We start from the raw sequence: 21579 nt of genomic DNA, 5'->3' as shown, positions 1-21579 counted from the left end.
GCGGCGGCTCCGGCGACACGCGCAGATCGAGGCGGGGCTGATGGGCTCGGGCAGCTCGGGGCGGCGCTATTTAAAGGCTGCCCCCGGGCGATGTCCCGCTCGGGTACGGCCCGAAGTCGGTTCGTTTTTTTTCGCTCAGAAGAAAAATAAAGAGAAATACTAAACGGACTCCAAAAATTCCGAAATAAATTTTCACGGGATTCTAAAATCAAGCCGCACAAGGTGAACATTTATTTGGGCCCTAAATGCAATTTTGAAAAACGCACATTTTTCCTAAATTCAAATAAAACACCGAAAAACTCCGAAATAAAATCTTATTTGATTTTTTTTATTAAATCCTCAATATTTCTTTATTTTGGGAAAGTCATTTTATTCCCCCTCTCATATTTTTGTAATAGAAATAATTGATGATAAAATAAATAAAATCAAATGATCCTATTCTCAAAATTTGAGGAAACTCAAATATGAAAATAACGATATCCCCAACTCTCTCCATGGGTCCTTGAGTTGCGTAGAATTTGTAGGATCAACCAAAATGCAAAATAAAATATGATATACATGATGATCTAATGTATAACATTCCAAATTGAAAATTTGGGATGTTACAGGTATCTCTGGGCCCACTCGGTAAGACATCATCGTAATGAGCTCAATGTGACTAAGGGCTGTTCACGCGATGATGTGTTACAGAACGAGTAAAGTGACTTGCTGGTAACGATATTGAAAGAGGTATTGGGATACCGACGATCGAATCTCGGGCAAGTAACGTACCGATTGACAAAGGGAATTGAATACGGGATTGGTTGAATCCTCGACATCGTGGCTCATCCGATGAGATCATCGTGGAACATGTGGGAGCCAACATGGGTATCCAGATCCTGCTGTTGGTTATTGGCCGGAGAGTTGTCTTGGTCATGTCTGCATGGTTCCCGAACCCATAGGGTCTACACACTTAAGGTTTGGTGATGCTAGGGTTGTAGAGATATTAGTATGCGGTAACCCAAAAGTTGTTCGGAGTCCCGGATGAGATCCTGGACGTCCTGAGGAGTTCCGGAATGGTCCGGAGGTAAAGATTTATATATAGGAAGTCCAGTTTCGGCCACCGGGAATGTTTCGGGGGTCACCGGTATTGTACCGGGACCACAGGAAGGGTCCCGGTGGTCCACCGGGTGGGGCCACCTATCCCGGAGGGCCCCATGGGCTGAAGTGGGAAGGGAACCAGCCCTGGTGGGCTGGTGTTCCCCCCTTGGGCCTCCCTTGCGCCTAGGGTTGGAAACCCTAAGGGGGTGGGGGCGCCTCCACCTAGCTTGGGGGCCAAGCCACCCCCTACGCCGCCGCCCCCCCCATTAGATGGGATCTCTAGGGTCCGGCGCCCCCCAGGCCCCCTATATATAGTGGAGGGGAGGGAGGGCAGCCGCACCCAAGTCCCTGGCGCCTTCCTCCCTCCCGTGACACCTCTTCCTCCCCGCTTGCGCTTGGCGAAGCCCTGCCGGGATCCTGCTACTTCCACCACCACGCCGGCGTGCTGCTGGATCTCAATCAACCTCTCCTTCCCTTGCTGGATTAAGAAGGAGGAGACGTATCTCCCAACTGTACGTATGTTGAACACAGAGGTGTCGTCCGTTCGGTGCTAGGTCATCGGTGATTTGGATCACGACGAGTACGACTCCATCAACCCCGTTCTCTTGAACGCTTTCGCTCGCGATCTACAAGGGTATGCAGATGCACTCCCCTCTCCGTCGTTGCTAGATGACTCCATAGATTGATCTTGGTGATGCGTAGAAAATTTTAAAATTCTGCTACGTTCCCCAACAGTGGCATCATGAGCTAGGTCTATGCGTAGTTTCTATGCACGAGTAGAACACAAATTGTTGTGGGCATCAATTTTGTCAATTTACTTGTCGTTACTAGTCTTATCTTGATTTGGCGGAATCGTGGGATGAAGCATCCCGGACCGACCTTACACGTACGCTTACGTGAGACTGGTTCCACCGACTGACATGCACTAGTTGCATAAGGTGGCTAGCGGGTGTCTAACTCTCCCACTTTAGTCGGATCAGATTCGATGAAAAGGGTCCTTATGAAGGGTAAATAGAAATTGGCATATCACATTGTGGTTTTGGCGTAGGTAAGAAACGTTCTTGCTAGAAACCTATAGCAGCCACATAAAAACTTGCAACAACAATTAGAGGACGTCTCACTTGTTTTTGCAGCATATGTCATGTGATGTGATATGGCCAAAAGGATGTGATGAATGATATATGTGATATATGTGATTTATCATGTTCTTGTAATAGGAATCACGACTTGCATGTCGATGAGTATGACAACTAGGCCTTATCACAAAGCTCACGTACATGAATATTGTCTTTGAGTTGTTGTACTTACTATTGGATCTCCTTAGTTTCTTCAGGGTTGACGCGGTACGAAGCCTTGTTCGGAAGAGGTGCTCCGAGGATGAGGTCGATCCGGTTTTCAATGTCACGTATAGGAGGAAGACCCGGAGGTAGCTCATTGGGGAAGACATCCAAAAATTCCTGCAACAAGTTGGAGAACACTAGAGGAAGAGGATTAGAATTGTCAGTTTTTGCCACCTCATCTTTGCATAGTAGGACATAGTGATGACACTCGATGTGTTCTTAGACACTTATCACATCTCTCTTTTTGTGGCTAGGAGGACTAAATTTTTTTCTCTCGGGGAAGAGTCACTCAATTTGGGCTTGTGGCGCTCACTTTTTTTGGTGGTTCACTCTGTCACTAGTATATCCATGATGTGTGGATGCTTTCTTGTCGGCGATCACTTGGCTTGGTGACATTAGTCGTAGCACGTACTCCTTGTCCTTCATTTTGAAGCTATAGTGGTTTGTTCTTCCGTTGTGGATGACGCCGCGGTCGAATTGCAAGGTCTTCCCAAGAGAATATGGCACATGGACATAGGAACCATGTCGCACTCCAAGGTGTCCTCGTAGGCACTGATCTTGAAGGAAACTTGCACCGTATGCTCCACTTGAATAGTGTGAAGTGGCTTAACCACTGAACCTTGTACGGACGAGGATGCTTGTTCTTGACGAACTGCAGCTTGGAACATAGCTCTTCACTTGCCAAGTTGTGACAACTTCCTCCGTCGATAATGACTTTCATGAATCACCCAATGATGCCGGCCTTGGTGTGGAAAATGTGGCACCGTTGGTCTTGTTCTTTGTCGTGTTGGAGCATCAAGACCTTGGAGACCACAAGAGAGGGACTTGAATCTTTGTCACAAAAGACTTGTTCATTTTCATCTTCGTTCACGCGCTGGTGCATCTATCACACCCAATATGCGGCTCTATCCTAAAGGAACTCGAAGGTCCCACCAAGGATAGAAGCGCATATCAAAGACTCTTTTGCAAGGTGGATATCATTACATCATACCATTACATAATAGTTGGGACACATATAAAAGGCAAACAATGCCACAAGAATACATCAATACGTCATACATAGAACAACATTCGACTAGGGACGAAACACAAACAGAAACATCAAACGACATCCATCCTGCTAGCCCAGGCTGCCGACCAGGGACCTAACCCAAAATCGACAAAGAAGAAGAACTCCAACACAAGCAAAACATCGCTCTCGCGTCAATGAACATCACATTACCTGTACTTGCAACTGTTGGTGTAGTTCTGTGAGTCACGAGGACTCAGCAATCCCATTACCATGGGCATCAAGACTAGCAAAGCATAACCGGTATGGAAAGGATAAGTGGTGAGCTTGCGGAAGCGATGAAGGATTTATGGTGGCTAACTTACGAGTAAAAGAATAAGATGAGAAACTACGCAAATGGTCGCAAACTAGTAACAATCAAGTAGTGATCCTAAACTACTTACGTTCAAACATAACCCTACCGTGTTCTCCTCTCGAACTTCCCCAAAAAGAGACAGTCACGGTTACGCACGCGGTTGGTGTATTTTAAACGAGTTTACTTTAAGTCCACTACAACCGGATATTAACAACTTCCCATCTGCCACATAACTGTGGGCACGGCTCCCAAAAGTTTAAACCCTGCAGGGGTGTCCCAACTTAGCCCATGACAAGCTCACAATCCACGGAGACAATCCTCCATCATGGGACCCTCCGATCAGACTCGGACTCCCGGTGCACAAGACACTTCGACAATGGTAAAATAAGTCCAGCAAGACCTCCCGATGCACCGTCCTAGCCTGATAGGAGTTGCACGATCTCGTTTTCAGGGTACACCGAATGGGACATCCTACGAGTAAAACCAGCCCTCGAGTTTCCCCGAGGTGGCCCCGCAGTCGACCCGTTTGAGACCAACGCCATCAGCACTGGCCCCCTGCTATGTAGAAAGAATCCTCGGGTTCATGATGCCATATGCCAATTAATTATTTAGTTCAAGTATTATTATGGGAAATGTTAAAACCAATGTTGGGCCTTGCTGGAAGAGTTTTATTAAAAGAGAACTGTCAAGAGGGGACAATACCCCTCACCGTGTTATGGACGCAAAATCAAGGAACATAACACCGGTATGACGGAAACTAGGGCGGCAAGAGTGGAACAAAACACCACGCATAAGGCCGAGCCTTCCACCCTTTACCAAGTATATAGATGCATTAATTAAATAAGAGATATGATGATATCCCAAATATATCCATTTCCCAACATGGAACAACCTGCAAGTGCACCTGCAACTAACAACGCTATAAGAGGGGCTGAGCAAAGTGGTAACATAGAAAAACAACGGTTTGCTAGAAAGGGTAAAAGGTTAGAGACTATCATGGAAAATTGGGAGGCTTGATAAAAAAGTGGTAGGTAGCGCGACATAGCGGTAGCATCAAGACAACTAGCATGGCAAAGATAGTAGTGGTCTCCAGGGTAACAGTCATCTTGCCTAAAATCCCGCTAGGAAGAAGACCAAATCCATGAAGAAGAAGATGAACCAACGTAGTCGAACGGATCCTCACAATCGCAACATACTGGAACTATCGAGGAGAAGCAACATCAGAAAGAAGCAAGCAACATGGTAAACAAACATCACATAAACATGGCATGATGGACAAACAAGTATGATGCATGTTCGGTTTAATGAGGCATAGCATGGCAAAGTGCAACAAACAATACTACAAAATAAGTGGAGCTCAATATGCAACGAGTTGCATATTGACGAAACACCACAACAATTAGTTAGTTCATTCTCATTTAGCTACTCATCAATATTAAAAGTTGGTTAACATGGCAAGAGGTGAAGCATAATAAAGCTACACTATCTAAGCAATTTAAATGGGGCCGGAAACAACAAACAACAAATCTGGAAAAATCCACATATGCATATTGCAAAGTTGGTACTGTTCTACCTAAGACACCATTTTAATGTTATTAAATAGGAAAGTAAAGTGCACCAAGTTAATCTATGCATTTTCCTAGACAAGGTACATATATAGTCTATTAAATTCGGAGCTATGGTTATTAAGTTACAAAATAAACCATTTTAGCATATCATTTAAGCAAATTAATACGAACAACAAGTTTAAACATTTTGACATGGAAGAAAGTTCCATATTATGAAACTACAGGAAATTTTAAGCATCTTACATATATGGTTTGTTTAATTTGGATGCATGCATATTTATTTATTGACAATTCAAAATGAGGCCATTTCAGTAAATAAGAATGCACTGGAAAAATGCTAAAACACATAGAGTGGGGAAAAATATGCACATGCCCGAAGCATCACGGTGTAGCAGCCCAGTTGAGGATTCGACCCATGTGGCTGTGTGTTCAGGAGAAATGCAGAGGCAAAAGAAATTGGGGTTACTAGAGTGGAGAATGGCTACACTAGCCACTAGGGTGGCTCGCGTGTAGTTATACAACAGGGGTTCGGCTTCATATGAAGCGATGAAAGGAGTTGATCCACTCGAAGGAAAAATTTACAGAAAAATAATGAGACCGTGGGTAGTTGATCCCTGGATCTCCAGGATGGATGGTAGGGGCGCTAGCCACTAAGCTACAAGTGGTGTTGCTGACATAGTATGTGTCCTACACGAAGTGAACAGAATCAAGGCCAAGCCTTGCTTTTACCATGAACACACGGTGGACATGGTCGGCGCCGGAAGCCAACACCAGCGGCTGCAGGTCACCGGCGGGGCTGGGGAAACATACATGGGTGTGCGCATGCATGCGGGGAGCGGAGGTAAAAGGCCAGAGCTCGAGCATCAAGCTGGAGCTCGTCTCGACTGCGGCGTACAACAACGCATGGGCGAGTGATGTCTAGTACACAACATTCTTCTTGTAGACGTTGTTGGGCTCCAAGTGCAGAGGTTTGTAGGACAGTAGCAAATTTCTCTCAAGTGGATGACCTAAGGTTTATCAATCCGTAGGAGGCATAGGATGAAGATGGTCTCCCTCAAGCAACCCTACAACCAAATAACAAAGACTCTCTTTAGTCCCCAACACACCCAATACAATGGTAAATTGTATAGGTGCACTAGTTCGGCGAAGAGATGGTGATACAAGTGGTATATGGATGCTAGATAATAGTTTTTGTAATCTGAAAATATAAAAACAGCAAGGTAACGAATGATAAAAGTGAGTGTAAACGGTATTGCAATGCTAGGAAACAAGGCCTAGGGTTCATACTTTCACTAGTGAAAGTCCTCTCAACAATAATAACATAATTGGATCACATAACTATCCCTCAACATGCAACAAATAGTCACTCCAAAGTCATAATAGCGGAGAACAAACGAAGAGATTATGGTAGGGTACGAAACCACCTCAAAGTTATTCTTTCCAATCAATCCGTTGGTCTATTTCTATAAGTGTCACAAACAGCCCTAGAGTTCGTACTAGAATAACACCTTAAGACACAAATCAACCAAAACCCTAATGTCACCTAGATACTCCAATGTCACCTCAAGTATCCGTGGGTATGATTGTACGATATGCATCACAACATCTCAGATTCATCTATTCAACCAACACATAGAACCTCAAAGAGTGCCCCAAAGTTTCTACCGGAGAATCACGACGAAAACGTGTGCCAACCCCCTATGCATAGGTTCATGGGCGGAACACGCAACTTGATCACCAAAACATACATCAAGTGAACCACGTGGTATCCCATTGTCACCACAGATACGCATGGCAAGACATACATCAAGTGTTCTCAAATCTTTAAAGACTCAATCCGATAAGATAACTTCAAAGGGAAAACTCAATCCATTACAAGAGAGTAGAGGGGGGAAGAAACAACATAGGATCCAACTATAATAGCAAAGCTCGCGATACATCAAGATCGTATCACCTCAAGAACACGAGAGAGTGAGATCAAACACATAGCTACTAGTACATACCCTCAGCCCCGAGGGAGAACTACTCCCTCCTCGTCATGGAGAGCACCGGGATGATGAAGATGGCCACCGGAGAGGGACTCCCCCTCCGGCAGGGTGCCGAAACAGGTCTAGATTGGCTTTCGGTGGCTACGGAGGCTTCTGGCGATGGAACTCCCGATCTATTGTGCTCCCCGATCTTTTTAGGGTATATGGAGATATATAGGCAGAAGGAGTACGTCAGGGGAGCCACGAGGGGCCCACGAGGGAGGAGGGCGCGCCTAGGGGGGTGGGCGCGCCCCCCTACCTCGTGGCCTCCTTGAAGCTTCCCTTACGTGGACTCCAAGTCTCCCGGGCTTCTTATGATCCAAAAATAAGTTCCCTGAAGTTTCAGGTCAATTGGACTCCGTTTGATTTTCCTTTTTTGCGATACTCTAAAACAAGGAAAAAAACAGAAACTGGCACTGGGCTCTCGGTTAATAGGTTAGTCCCAAAAATCATATAAAATAGCATATAAATGCATATAAAACATCCAAGGTTGATAATATAATAGCATGGAACAATCAAAAATTATAGATACGTGGGAGGCGTATCAGCATCCCCAAGCTTAATTCCTGCTCGTCCTCGAGTTGGTAAATGATAAAAACAAAATTTTTGATGTGGAATGCTACCTAATGTAATTCGTCTTAATTGTGGCAAGAATATTCATATCCATAAGATTCAAGACAAAAGTTTAATATTGACATAAGAATAATAATACTTCAAGCATACTAACAAAGCAATCATGTCTTCTCAAAATAACATGGCCAAAGAAAGCTATCCCTACAAAATCATATAGTCTGGCTATGCTCCATCTTCACCACACAAAATATTTAAATCATGCACAACCCCGATGACAAGCCAAGCAATTTTTTCATACTTCTGATGTTCTCAAACTTTTTCAATCTTCACGCAATACATGAGCGTGAGCCATGGACATAGCACTATAGGTGGAATAGAATGGTGGTTGTGGAGAAGACAAAAAGGAGAAGATAGTCTCACATCACTAGGCGTATCAATGGGCTATGGAGATGCCCATCAATAGATATCAATGTGAGTGAGTAGGGATTGCCATGCAACGGATGCACTAGAGCTATAAATGTATGAAAGCTCAACAAAAGAAACTAGTGGGTGTGCATCCAACTCGCTTGCTCACAAAGACCTAAGGAATTTTGAGGAAGCCCATCATTGGAATATACAAGCCAAGTTCTATAATGAAATATTCCCACTATTATATGAAAGTGACAACATAGGAGACTCTCTATCATGAAGATCATGGTGCTACTTTGAAGCACAAGTGTGGTAAAAGGATAGTAGCATTCCCCCTTCTCTCTTTTTCTCTCATCATTTTTTTTGGGCCTTCTCTTTTTTTATGGCCTCTTTTTTTCTCTTTTTTTTCTTATTTGGGCTTCTTTGGCCTCTTTTATTTATTTATTTTTCGTCCGGAGTCTCATTCCGACTTGTGGGGGAATCATAGTCTCCATCATCCTTTCCTCACTAGGACAATGATCTAATAATGATGATCATCACACTTTTATTTTTCTTACAACTCAACAATTACAACTCGATACTTAGAACAAGATATGACTCTATATGAATGCCTCGGGCGGTGTACCGGGATATGCAATGATGCATGAGTGACACGTATGAAAGAATTATGAATGGTGGCTTTGCCACAAATACGATGTCAACTACATGATCATGCAAAGCAATATGACAATGATGGAGCGCATCATAATAAATGGAAGAGTGGTAAGTTGCATGGCAATATATCTCGAAATGGCTATGGAAATGCCATGATAGGTAGGTATGGTGGCTGTTTTGAGGAAGGTATATGGTGGGTTTATGGTACCGGCAAAAGTTGCGCGGTACTAGAGAGGCTAGCAATGGTGGAAGGGTGAGAGTGCGTATAATCCATGGACTCATATTAGTCATAAAGAACTCACATACTTATTGAAAAAATCTATTAGTTATCGAAACAAAGTACTACACGCATGCTCCTAGGGGGATAGATTGGTAGGAAAAGACCATTGCGCGTCCCCGACCGCCACTCATAAGGACAATCATTAAATACATCATGCTCCGACTTCTTAACATAACGGTTCACCATACGTGCATGCTACGAGAATCAAAAACTTCAACACAAGCATTTCTCAAATTTACAACTACTCAACTAGCATGACTCTAATATCACCATCTTCATATCTCAAAACAATCATCAAGTATCATACTTCTCATAGTATTCAATGCACTTTATGTGAAAGTTTTTATTATATCCCTCTTGGATGCCCATCATATTAGGACTAGTTTCACAACCAAAGCAAACTACCATGCTGTTCTAAAGACTCTCAAAATAATATAAGTGAAGCATGAGAGATCTATTATTTCTATAAAATAAAACCACCACCGTGCTCTAAAAGATATAAGTGAAGCACTAGAGCAAATGACAAACTACTCTGAAAGATATAAGTGAAGATTAATGAGTAGTCGAATAATTATGCAACTATGTGAAGACTCTCTAACATTTAAGAATTTAAGATCTTGGTATTTTATTCAAACAGCAAGAAAAACAAAAGTAAATAAAATGACGCTCCAAGCAAAACACATATCATGTGGTAAATAAAAATATAGCTCCATGTAAAGTTACCGATGAACAAAGACGAAAGAGGGGATGCCTTCCGGGGCATCTCCAAGATTAGGCTCTTGGTTGTCCTTGAATATTACCTTGGGGTTCCTTGGGCATCCCCAAGCTTAGGCTCTTGCCACTCCTTATTCCATAGTCCATCGAATCTTTGCCCAAAACTTGAAAACTTCACAACACAAAACTTAACAGAAAACTCGTAAGCTCCGTTAGCGAAAGAAAACAAAACACCACTTTAATATACTGTAATTGACTCATTATTTGTTTATATTGGTATTAAAACTACTGTATTCAAACTTCTCTATGGTTTATAAACTATTTTACTAGCCATAGATTCATCAAAATAAGCAAACAACACACGGAAAATAGAATCTGTCAGAAACAGAACAGTCTGTAGTAATCTGTATGAAACTTATACTTATGGAACTTATAAAATTCTCAAATAAATTGGTGAACCTGAGTAATTTCTCCATTAATCATCTTAAAAAATAATTAACTAAATAGCACTCTCCAATAGAAAATGGCAACAATTCTCGTGATCACTAAAGTTTCTGTTTTTTACAGCATGATCGCAAAGAATTTCCTCAAGTCTTCGCAAAGGTTCTACTTGGCACAAACACTAATTAAAAGCATAAAACCACATATAAACAGAGGCTAGATGAATTATTTATTACTAAACACTAGCAAAAATCAAGGGACAAAAATAAAATTGCGTTGCCTCCCAACAAGCGCTATCGTTTAACGCCCCTAGCTAGGCATGATGATTTCAATGATGCTCACATAGAAGATAATAATTGAAACATAAAGAGATCCTCATGAAGAATATGACTAGCACATTTAAGTCTAACCCACTTACTATGCATAGGGATTTTGTGAGCAAACAACTTATGGGAACAATAATCAACTAGCATAGGAAGGTAAAACAAGCATAACTTCAAAACTTTAAGCACATAGAGAGGAAACTTGATATTATTGCAATTCCTACAAGCATATGTTACTTCCTCATAATAATTTTCAGTAGAATCATGAATGAATTCAACAATATAACCAGCACCTAAATCATTCTTTTCATGATCTACAAGCATAGAATTTTTATTACTCTCCACATAAGCAAATTTCTTCTCATGAATAATAGTGGGAGTATCATAAGAAACTTGAATACTATAAATTGTTTCTACATTAAAAGAGAAATGTTTAGAAAAGGGGTAACCATAATCATGACAATTTTTATAAATATAATCACTACTTTTTATAGCATAATTAACATCCCAATAATCATCATGAGTAGGAGGCATGCTATCATCATTATAAATTTGCATATCAAAACTTGGGAGACTAAAAATATCATCTTCATTAAACATAGCCTCCCCAAGCTTGGGACTGACATTAATTGCAGCAAATATATTCTCAAAAACATCATCTTCATCAAACATAGCATCCCCAAGCTTGGGCCTTTTCATATCATAAGCATAATCACTATCATAATTAATAGTATGGATATCACCAATAGTATAGAAATTATCATACTCTTCCAAGCAAGTGCCAAAAAGATTTTCAAGATCATAAGAAGTATCATTATCTTCCACAATTATATTTTCATGAGGCACAATAGTAATAGGAGCAGCATTATTTGGGGGAGATATCTTTTTACCTCTGTTCCTTTTTCTTTTCTTCTTCTTCACCACATCATGTGTGGGTTCAATCCTCTTTTTGGAGCTCGTTATTAATGAGATTGGTTGAATAGGAGGCTCCTCCTCGTTACCTCACTCATCATAAGAAATAATAGGAGGGTATTGGGAAGTCTCTTCCCTTTCATTAGTATTCTCTTCATCTTATATTTGTTTTCTTTTCTTTATGTAATTGGCAATATAAGGGTTTTCAATGCAATTCACCGCACAATACATATAAATTTCCTCTAGATCAAAGCCAAGAAGTTTATAACGGGCAAATTTTGGGAGATCCCCAGTTATATGTTTCATTTCTTCGCAACCCATAAGCAATATAAATTCATTATAATGTGCAAGGGAAATCAAGTCATCACAATTTTTGGACACGGTTAGATCGTGAAACAATTTGCATCGGATAGCTAAATGACCACTTTCATTGCAAAGTCCACAAGTACGGCTAAGAAAACTTAAATTTTTAGCACAATCATCTAGTATTTCTTGCAACAATTTAGTTTCTAAGTACTTATGCTTCTTGCAATATCTATCTTCCCTTTTTGGTGTGTACTTACAAACCCAATGCACTCCACAAAAATTGACATGTCTATAGGAGACATTTTCATCATAACTAGTGCAATCATCATTAGTATCATGGATATTCAAAGAATTTGTACTAACAACATTGCAATCATGCTCATCATTCAAATATTTAGTGCCAAACATTTTAATGCATTCTTCTTCTAACATTTTGGCACAATTTTCCTGTCCATCATACTCACGAAAGATATTAAAAAGATGAAGCGTATGAGACAAACTCAATTCCACTTTTATATAGTTTTCTTTTATAAACTAAACTAGTGATAAAACAAGAAACAAAAAGACTCGATTGCAAGATCTAAAGATATACCTTCAAGTGCTAACCTCCCCGGCAACGGCGCCATAAAAGAGCTTGATGTCTACTACACAACCTTCTTCTTGTACACGTTGTTGGTCCTCCAAGTGCAGAGGTTTGTAGGACAGTAGCAAATTTCCCTCAAGTGGATGACCTAAGTTTTATCAATCCGTAGGAGGCATAGGATGAAGATGGTCTCTCTCAAGCAACCCTGCAACCAAATAACAAAGAGTCTCTTGTGTCCCCAACACACCCAATACAATGTTAAATTGTATAGGTGCACTAGTTCGGCGAAGAGATGGTGATACAAGTGGTATATGGATGGTATATAATAGTTTTTGTAATCTGAAAATATAAAAACAACAAGGTAACGAATGGTAAAAGTGAGCGTAAACGGTATTGAAATGCAAGGAAACAAGGCATAGGGTTCATATTTTCACTAGTGCAAGTCCTCTCAACAATAATAACATAATTGGATCACATAACTATCCCTCAACATAAAACAAAGAGTCACTCCAAAGTCACTAATAGCGGAGAACAAAGGAAGAGATTATGGTAGGGTATGAAACCACCTCAAAATTATTCTTTCCAATCAATCCATTGGGCTATTCCTATAAGTGTCACAAACAGCCCTAGAGTTCGTACTAGAATAACACCTTAAGACACAAATCAATCAAAACCCTAATGTCACCTAGATACTCCAATGCCACCTCAAGTATTCGTGGGTATGATTATACAATATGCATCACACAATCTCAGATTCATCTATTCAACCAACACATAGAACCTCAAAGTGTGCCCCAAAGTTTCTACCGGAGAATCATGACGAAAACATGTGCCAACCCCTATGCATAGGTTCATGGACGGAACACGCAAGTTGATCACCAAAACATACATCAAGTGAATCACGTGGTATCCATTGTCACCACAGATACGCACGGCAAGACATACATCAAGTGTTCTCAAATCTTTAAAGACTCAATCCGATAAGATAACTTCAAAGGAAAAACTCCATCCATTACAAGAGAGTAGAGGGGGGAAGAAACATCATAGGATCCAACTATAATAGAAAAGCACGCGATACATCAAGATCGTATCACCTCAAGAACGTGAGAGAGAGAGAGAGATCAAACACATAGCTACTGGTACATACCATCAGCCCCGAGGGAGAACTACTCCCTCCTCGTCATGGAGAGCACCGGGATGATGAAGATGGCCACCGGAGAGGGATTCCCCCTCCGGCAGGGTGCTGGAACAGGTCTAGATTTGCTTTCGGTGGCTACAGAGGCTTCTGGTGGCGGAACTCCCGATCTATTGTGATCCCGGTCTTTTTAGGATATATGGAGATATATAGGCGGAAGGAGTACGTCAGGGGAGCCACGAGGGGCCCACGAGGGTGGAGGGAGGGCCCAGGGGGGTGGGCGCGCCCCCTACCTTGTGGCCTCCTCGAAGCTTCCCTTACGTGGACTCCAAGTCTCCCGGGCTTATTCTGATCCAAAAATAAGTTCCGTGAAGTTTCAGGTCAATTGGACTCCATTTGATTTTCCTTTTATGCGATACTCTAAAATGAGGAAAAAAACAGAAACTGGCACTGGGCTCTGGGTTAATAGGTTAGTCCCAAAAATCATATAAAATAGCATATAAATGCATATAAAACATCCAAGGTTGATAATATAATAGCATGGAACAATAAAAAATTATAGATACGTTGGAGACGTATCAGCGAGCATGGCGCGGCGATGACCACCAGGCTAGCGAGGAGATTGTGCTCAACTGCGGAGCAATTGCTAGTTGTTGATTCCAACTGCAAGTCATGGCTTCTCCGACGGACGGCAAAATTTCGGCAACGGCAGCGAGCGAAGGCGGCGGCTTCTGCAATAGAAGGGTGATGTCTACTACACAACCTTCTTCTTGTAGACATTGTTGGGCCTGCAAGTGCACAGGTTTGTAGGACAGTAGCAAATTTCCCTCAAGTGGATGACCTAAGGTTTATCAATCCGCGAGAGGCATAGGAGGAAGATGGTCTCTCTCAAACAACCCTGCAACCAAATAACAAAAAGTCTCTTGTGTCCCCAACACACCCAATACAACGGTAAATTGTATAGGTGCACTAGTTCGGCGAAGAGATGGTGATACAAGTGCAATATGGATGGTAGATATGGGTTTTTGTAATCTGAAAATATAAAAACAGCAAGGTAGCGAGCGGTAAAAGTGAGCGTAAACGGTATTGCAATGATAGGAAACAAGGCCTAGGGTTCATACTTTCACTAGTGTAAGTTCTCTCAACAATAATAACATAGATAGATCATATGACAAGCCCTCAACATGCGACAAATAGTCACTCCAAAGCCACTAATAGCGGAGAACAAACGTAGAGATTATGGTCGGGTACGAAACCACCACAAAGCTATTCTTTTGGATCAATCTATAAAACAGTTCGTACTAGAATAACACCTTAAGATACAAATCAACCAAAACCCTAACGTCACCTAGATACTCCATTGTCACCTCAAGTATCCGCGGGCATGATTATACGATATGCATCACACAATCTCAGATTTATCCAACCAACATAAAAGTACTTCAAAGAGTGCCCCAAAGTTTCTACCGGAGAATCAAGAACGTGTGCCAACCCCTATGCATAGGTTCCCAATGTCACGAAACCTGCAAGTTGATCACCAAGGCATACATCAAGTGTTCTCATAAAGACTCAATCCGATAAGATAACTTCAAAGGGGAAACTCAATTCATCACAAGAGAGTAGAGGGGGAGACACATCATAAGATCCAACTACAATAGCAAAGCTCGGGATACATCAAGATCATGCCATAGAGGGAACACGAGAGAGAACACGACAGAGAGAGATCAAACACATAGCTACTCGTACATACCCTCAGCCCCGAGGGTGAACTACTCCCTCCTCATCATGGATAGCGCCGGGATGATGAAGATGGCCACCGGAGATGGATCCCCCCTCCGGCAGGGTACCGGAAAGGGGTCCCGATTGGTTTTTCGTGGCTCTGGAGGCTTGCGGCGGTGGAACAACTGATCTAGGTTCTGTTCTGGAAGTTTTAGGGTACGTAGGTATATATGGGTGCAAGGGGTACGTCGGTGGACCTTCGTGGTGCTCACGAGGTAGGGGGGCGCGCCTAGGGGGGAGGGGCGCGCCCCCCACCCTCGTGGGCAGCCCGGGAATCCCCTGATGTGCACTCCAAGCCCAACAGATTGGTTTCCTTCCAAAATTAACTTCTCTAGTTGATTTCGTTCCATTTTGACTCCGTCTAATATTCCTTTTCCTCGAAATACTGAAATAGGCATAAAACAACAAATCTGGGTTGGGCCTCCGGTTAATAGGTTAGTCCCAAAAATAATATAAAAGTGGATAATAAAGCCCAATATTGCCTAAAACAGTAGATAACATAGCATGGAGCAATCAAAAATTATAGATACGTTGGAGACGTATCAAGCATCCCCAAGCTTAATTCCTGCTTGTCCTCGAGTAGGTAAATGATAAAAAATGAATTTTTGATGCGGAGTGCTACTTGGCATAATTTCAATGTAAATCTTCTTACTTGTGATATGAATATTCAGATCCGAAAGGTTCAAGACAAAAGTTCATATTGACATAAAAAATGATAATACTTCAAGCATACTAATCAAACAATAATGTCATCTCAAAATAACATGGCCAAAGGAAGTTCATCCCTACAAAATCATATAGTTAGGCTATGCTTCATTTTCGTCACACAAAGATGTTCCCAACTTCTATACCCCCGATGACAAGCCAAGCAATTGTTTCATCCTCAAATAATCTCAAACTTTTTCAACCTTCACGCAATACATGAGCGCGAGCCATGGACATAGCACTATGGGTGGTATAGAATATGATGATGGGGATTGTGTGGAGAAGACAAAAAAGGAGAAAGTCTCACATCAACGAGGCTAATCAATGAGCTATGGAGATGCCCATCAATTGATGTTAATGCAAGGAGTAGAGATTGCCATGCAACGGATGCACTAGAGCTAAGAATGCTCAACAAAAGAAAACTAGTTGGTGTGCATCCAACTTGCTTGCTCATGAAGACCTAGGGCATTTTGAGGAAGCCCATCATTGGAATATACAAGCCAAGTTCTATAATGAAAAATTCCCACTAGTACGAACAAGACAAATTATGAGACTCACTATATGAAAAACATGGTGCTACTTTGAAGCTCAATATATGAGACTCACTACATGAAGAACAAGGTGCTACTTTTAAGCACAAGTGTGGAAAAAGAGATAGTAGCATTGCCCTTTTTATTTTCTCTTTTTTTGGGCCTTTCTTTTTTTCCTTTCTTTTTGGCCTTTCTCTTTTTTTTTTTGATTGGGCAATGCTCTAATAATGATGATCATCACACTTCTATTGATTACAACATAATGATTACAACTTGATACTAGAACAAGGTCTGACTCTATATGAATGCCTCCGGCGGTGTACCGGGATGGTGCAATGAATCAAGAGTGACATGTATGAAAAATAATGCATGGTGGCTTTGCCACAAATACGATGTCAACTACAAGATCATGCAATGGCAATATGACAAAAGTAAAGCACGTCATGATGATGATGATGATGGAAGTTGCATGGCAATATATCTCGGAATGGCTATGGAAATGCCATGATAGGTAGGTATGGTGGCTGTTTTGAGGAAGATATAGGGAGGTTTATGTGTGAAAGAGCGTATCATATCACGGGGTTTGGATGCACCGGCGAAGTTTGCACCAACTCTCAATGTGAGAAAGGGTACCGAAGAGGCTAGCAAATGGCAGAAAGGTAAAAGTGCATATAATCCATGTACTCAACATTAGTCAAAAGAACTCATATACTTATTGCAAAAATTTAGAAGTCATCAAAAATCAAGTACTACGCGCATGCTCCTAGGGGGATAGATTGGTAGGAAAAGACCATCGCTCGTCCCCGACCGCCACTCATAAGGATGCACAAGCCAGGTACACTTCATGCTTCAAATTTGTTACACAACTTTAACCATACGTGCATGCTACGGGACTTGCTAACTTCAACACAAGTATTTCTCAAATTCACAACTACTCAACTAGCACGACTATGATATTATCACCTCCATATCTCAAAATAATTATCAAGCATCAAACTTATCTTAGTATTCAACCCACTAAAAAGAAAGTTTCACATATCTTGAATACCAAGTATATTAACATTAAGCAAATTACCATGCTATTAACGACTCTCAAAATAATCTAAGTGAAGCATGAGAGATCAAGTTTCTTTAAAACAAACCACCACCATGCTCTAAAAGATCTAAGTGAAGCACTAGAGCAAAAATTATCACGCTCAAAAAGATATAAGTGAAGCACATAGAGTAAACTATCAAGCTCAAAAGATATAAGTGAAGCACATAGAGTATTCTAACAAATTTCAATTCATACATGGCTCTCTCAAAAGGTGTGTACAGAAATGATGATTGTGGTAGACTAACAAGCAAAGACACAAATAATACAAGACGCTCCAAGAAAAACACATATCATGTGGTGAATAAAAATATAGCTCCAAGTAAATTACCGATGGAAGTGGACGAAAGAGGGGATGCCTTCCGGGGAATCCCCAAGCTTTGACTTTTTGGTGTCCTTGGATTATCTTGGGGGTGCCATGGGCATCCCCAAGCTTAGGCTCTTGCCACTCCTTTGTAACACCCTCGATGCGACTATAGCTCTCACGTGTCGAGGCACGACTTAGAGACATAATCGCATTGAAGGCATATGTCGCAAGTTAGGCAATCTTCAGAACATCCCATGTAATATAGATAATAAAAGGGGAGATAACATAGTTGGCTTACACTCTCCACGTCAATCAAGTACATAAATAACATTACATCATCCAAACACTCATGGCCGGACTACGGCGCCAAAATAAAAGATAACCCAACATGCGACACGGTCCCGATCACCCCCAACTGGGCACCACTACTGATCATCATGAAAAGAAACATAGTATCATTGAGAGTCCTCATCGAACTCCCACTTGAGCTCAAGCGCGTCTCCTGGAGTGGAATCATCAGGCCCTGCATCTGGTGTAATAGTAATCTGTGAGCCACAGGGACTCAGCAATCTCGCACCCTCGCGATCAAGACTATTTAAGCTTATAGGTAAGGCAAGGTAAAAGTATATGTGGAGCTGCAGCAAGCGACTAGCAAATATGGTGGCTAACTTATTCGCAAAAGAGAGCGAGAAGAGGAGGCAAAGCACGAGCGAGAAACTAGAGAACAACCTACGCAAACATTACTCCAATACCGTGTCCACTTCCCGGACTCCGCCGAGAAGAGGCCATCACGGTAACACACTCAGTTGATTCATTTTAATTAAGTTAAGGTTCAAGTTATCTACAACCGGACATTAACAAATTCCCATCTGCCCATAACCGCGGGCACGGCTTTCGAAAGTTCAAATCCCTGCAGGGGAGTCCCAACTTAGCCCATGACAAGCTCTCACAGTCAACGAAGGAATAGACCTCCTCCCAAGACGTTCTGATCGGACTAGGTATCTCGGTTCTTCAAGACACTTCGATAGGTTAAAACAAGACCAGCAACACCGCCCGAATGTGCCGACAAATCCCGATAGGAGCTGCACATATCTCTTTCTCAGGGCACACTCAGATCAACACTACGTACAACTAGAACCAACCCTCGAGTTGCCCCGAGGTGGCGCTACAAGTGGCTCTATTTGGACCAACACTCAGAGGAGCACTGGCCCGGGGGGGGTTAAAATAAGATGACCCTCGGGCTCCGGAAACCGAAGGGAAAAAAAGGCTAGGTGGAAAATGGTAAAACCAAGGTTGGGCATTGCTGGAAAAGCTTTAATCAAGGAGAACTATCAAGGGGTTCCCATTATAACCCAACCGTGTAAGGAACGCAAAATCCGGGAACATAACACTGATATGACGAAAACTAGGACGGCAAGAGTGGAACAAACACTAGGCGAGAGGCCGAGCCTTCCACCCTTTACCAAGTATATAGATGCATTAAGATAACAAGATAATATAATGATATGCCAACAAGTAAATAAAAGATCCAACAAGGAACGGGCTCCAATCTTCACCTGCAACTAGCAACGCTATAAGAGGGGCTGAGCAAAGCGGTAACATAGCCAATCAACGGTTTGCTAGGACAAGGTGGGTTAGAGGTTTGACATGGCAATTTGGGAGGCTTGAAAGCAAGTGGTAGGCATCGTAGCATTGGCATAGCAAAGGAGCGAGCAATCTAGCATAGCAAAGATAGTAGTGATTTCGAGGGTATGATCATCTTGCCTGCACAGTTGTCAGAGTTGACTGGATCCTCGAAAGCAAACTCAACGGTCTCCTCATTAGCGAACTCGTCTCCTGGCTCTACCCAAACAAGACAAACAAGCAACAAGGACACAATCAACCACGTGCAAAGATCAAACAATATGATGCAAAGATGATATGCTATGCGGGATGCGATGCGGGATGCATATTCAAGATGTGACAAGGAATGCATGAGCCTGACCTCAACATGGAAATCCAAGTGTGCCACTAGAAATATGAGATGAAATCGCTTGAAAACGATATAAAGAACGTCGCAATCGGAGTTACGGTTTGGAAATGGCAAGCAAATCAAATATGACACCGGTCTGCGGTTTACAGCAAGTAGCCATCTAAATGCAATGAGATGAACATGCTACAGCACCCAAACATAACAACAAAATAAATGGCAGGGATGAATTCAAGATGCTTAACAAAACTCTAGCACTGAGCTACAACCAATTCGTCCATTAACAGGTTCAAACAAGCATGGCAAAAATGCATATGGCAAACAGATCTCAGACTTAGTGAAATTAACACTTGTCTGGAATTTCAGATCAGGTGGCCCTCTTCGGAGCAACAAAACTATATGCTACGGGACCTGAACATGACAAAGTAAAGCATGGCATGAAGGTACGAAAAAGAGCTTAACAAAAGTCCCTTAGTGACCTTGAGCCAAAAGGGATCAGAAAATACAATTGCAAGCATGTGAACATAGCAAAAACATAACCAGATCACAGACTTAGTGAAAACTGGAGCATGCTGAAACATAACTCAAGTAGGCATGTTTGAGAGCTCGATGCACTCACTATGGTGCAAGTCATGACCAACTAAGCATGCATCTTTCAAGAACACACAAAATGCAAGCTAGACATGGCAAGAACAATAGCATAGCATGCACGGATCAACTACAACATCATCGGCAAAATTGCAAACAAGTTGACAATCTGCCCAGATTCACAAAGTAGCAAAAGTTGAGCTCGATTGGCTCAAGCTAGGTTGCTCCATAATTGCAAACAAAGACATGGATGGATAGAGCACTACAAGATTAACAAAACATCCTTACTGATCATCCTCAAAAAAGGCACAGATCACTAGGAAACAACATGAACATATGGCCATATGAACAACTAGGAAACATCCTTACTGTTTATCTCATATGGCCATATGTTCATGTTGTTTCCTAGTGATCCGTGCCTTTTTTGAGGATGATCAGTAAGGATGTTTTGTTAATCTTGTAGTGCTCTGTCCATCCATGTCTTTGTTTGCAATTATGGAGCAACCTAGCTTGAGCCAATCGAGCTCAACTTTTGCTACTTTGTGAATCTGGGCAGATTGTCAACTTGTTTGCAATTTTGCCGATGATGTTGTAGTTGATCCGTGCATGCTATGCTATTGTTCTTGCCATGTCTAGCTTGCATTTTGTGTGTTCTTGATAGATGCATGCTTAGTTGGTCATGACTTGCACCGTAGTGAGTGCATCGAGCTCTCAAACATGCCTACTTGAGTTATGTTTTTTCTATGTTCACATGCTTGCAATTGTATTTTATGATCCCTTGAGGCGGCGGGGTCGCCGGGCGCCGAGCTCGCCGGCGCGGCGAAGCTAGGCGGCGGCCGGAGTGGGCGGCGGTGGCCGGCGCGCGATGGAGGCGGCGGCGTCGCGGGTGCGGTCGGGCAG

Source organism: Triticum dicoccoides, chromosome 2A, assembly GCF_002162155.2.
Source record: "Triticum dicoccoides isolate Atlit2015 ecotype Zavitan chromosome 2A, WEW_v2.0, whole genome shotgun sequence".
Taxonomy (NCBI): Eukaryota; Viridiplantae; Streptophyta; class Magnoliopsida; order Poales; family Poaceae; genus Triticum; species Triticum dicoccoides.
Note: the sequence above shows the minus strand (reverse complement) of the source record.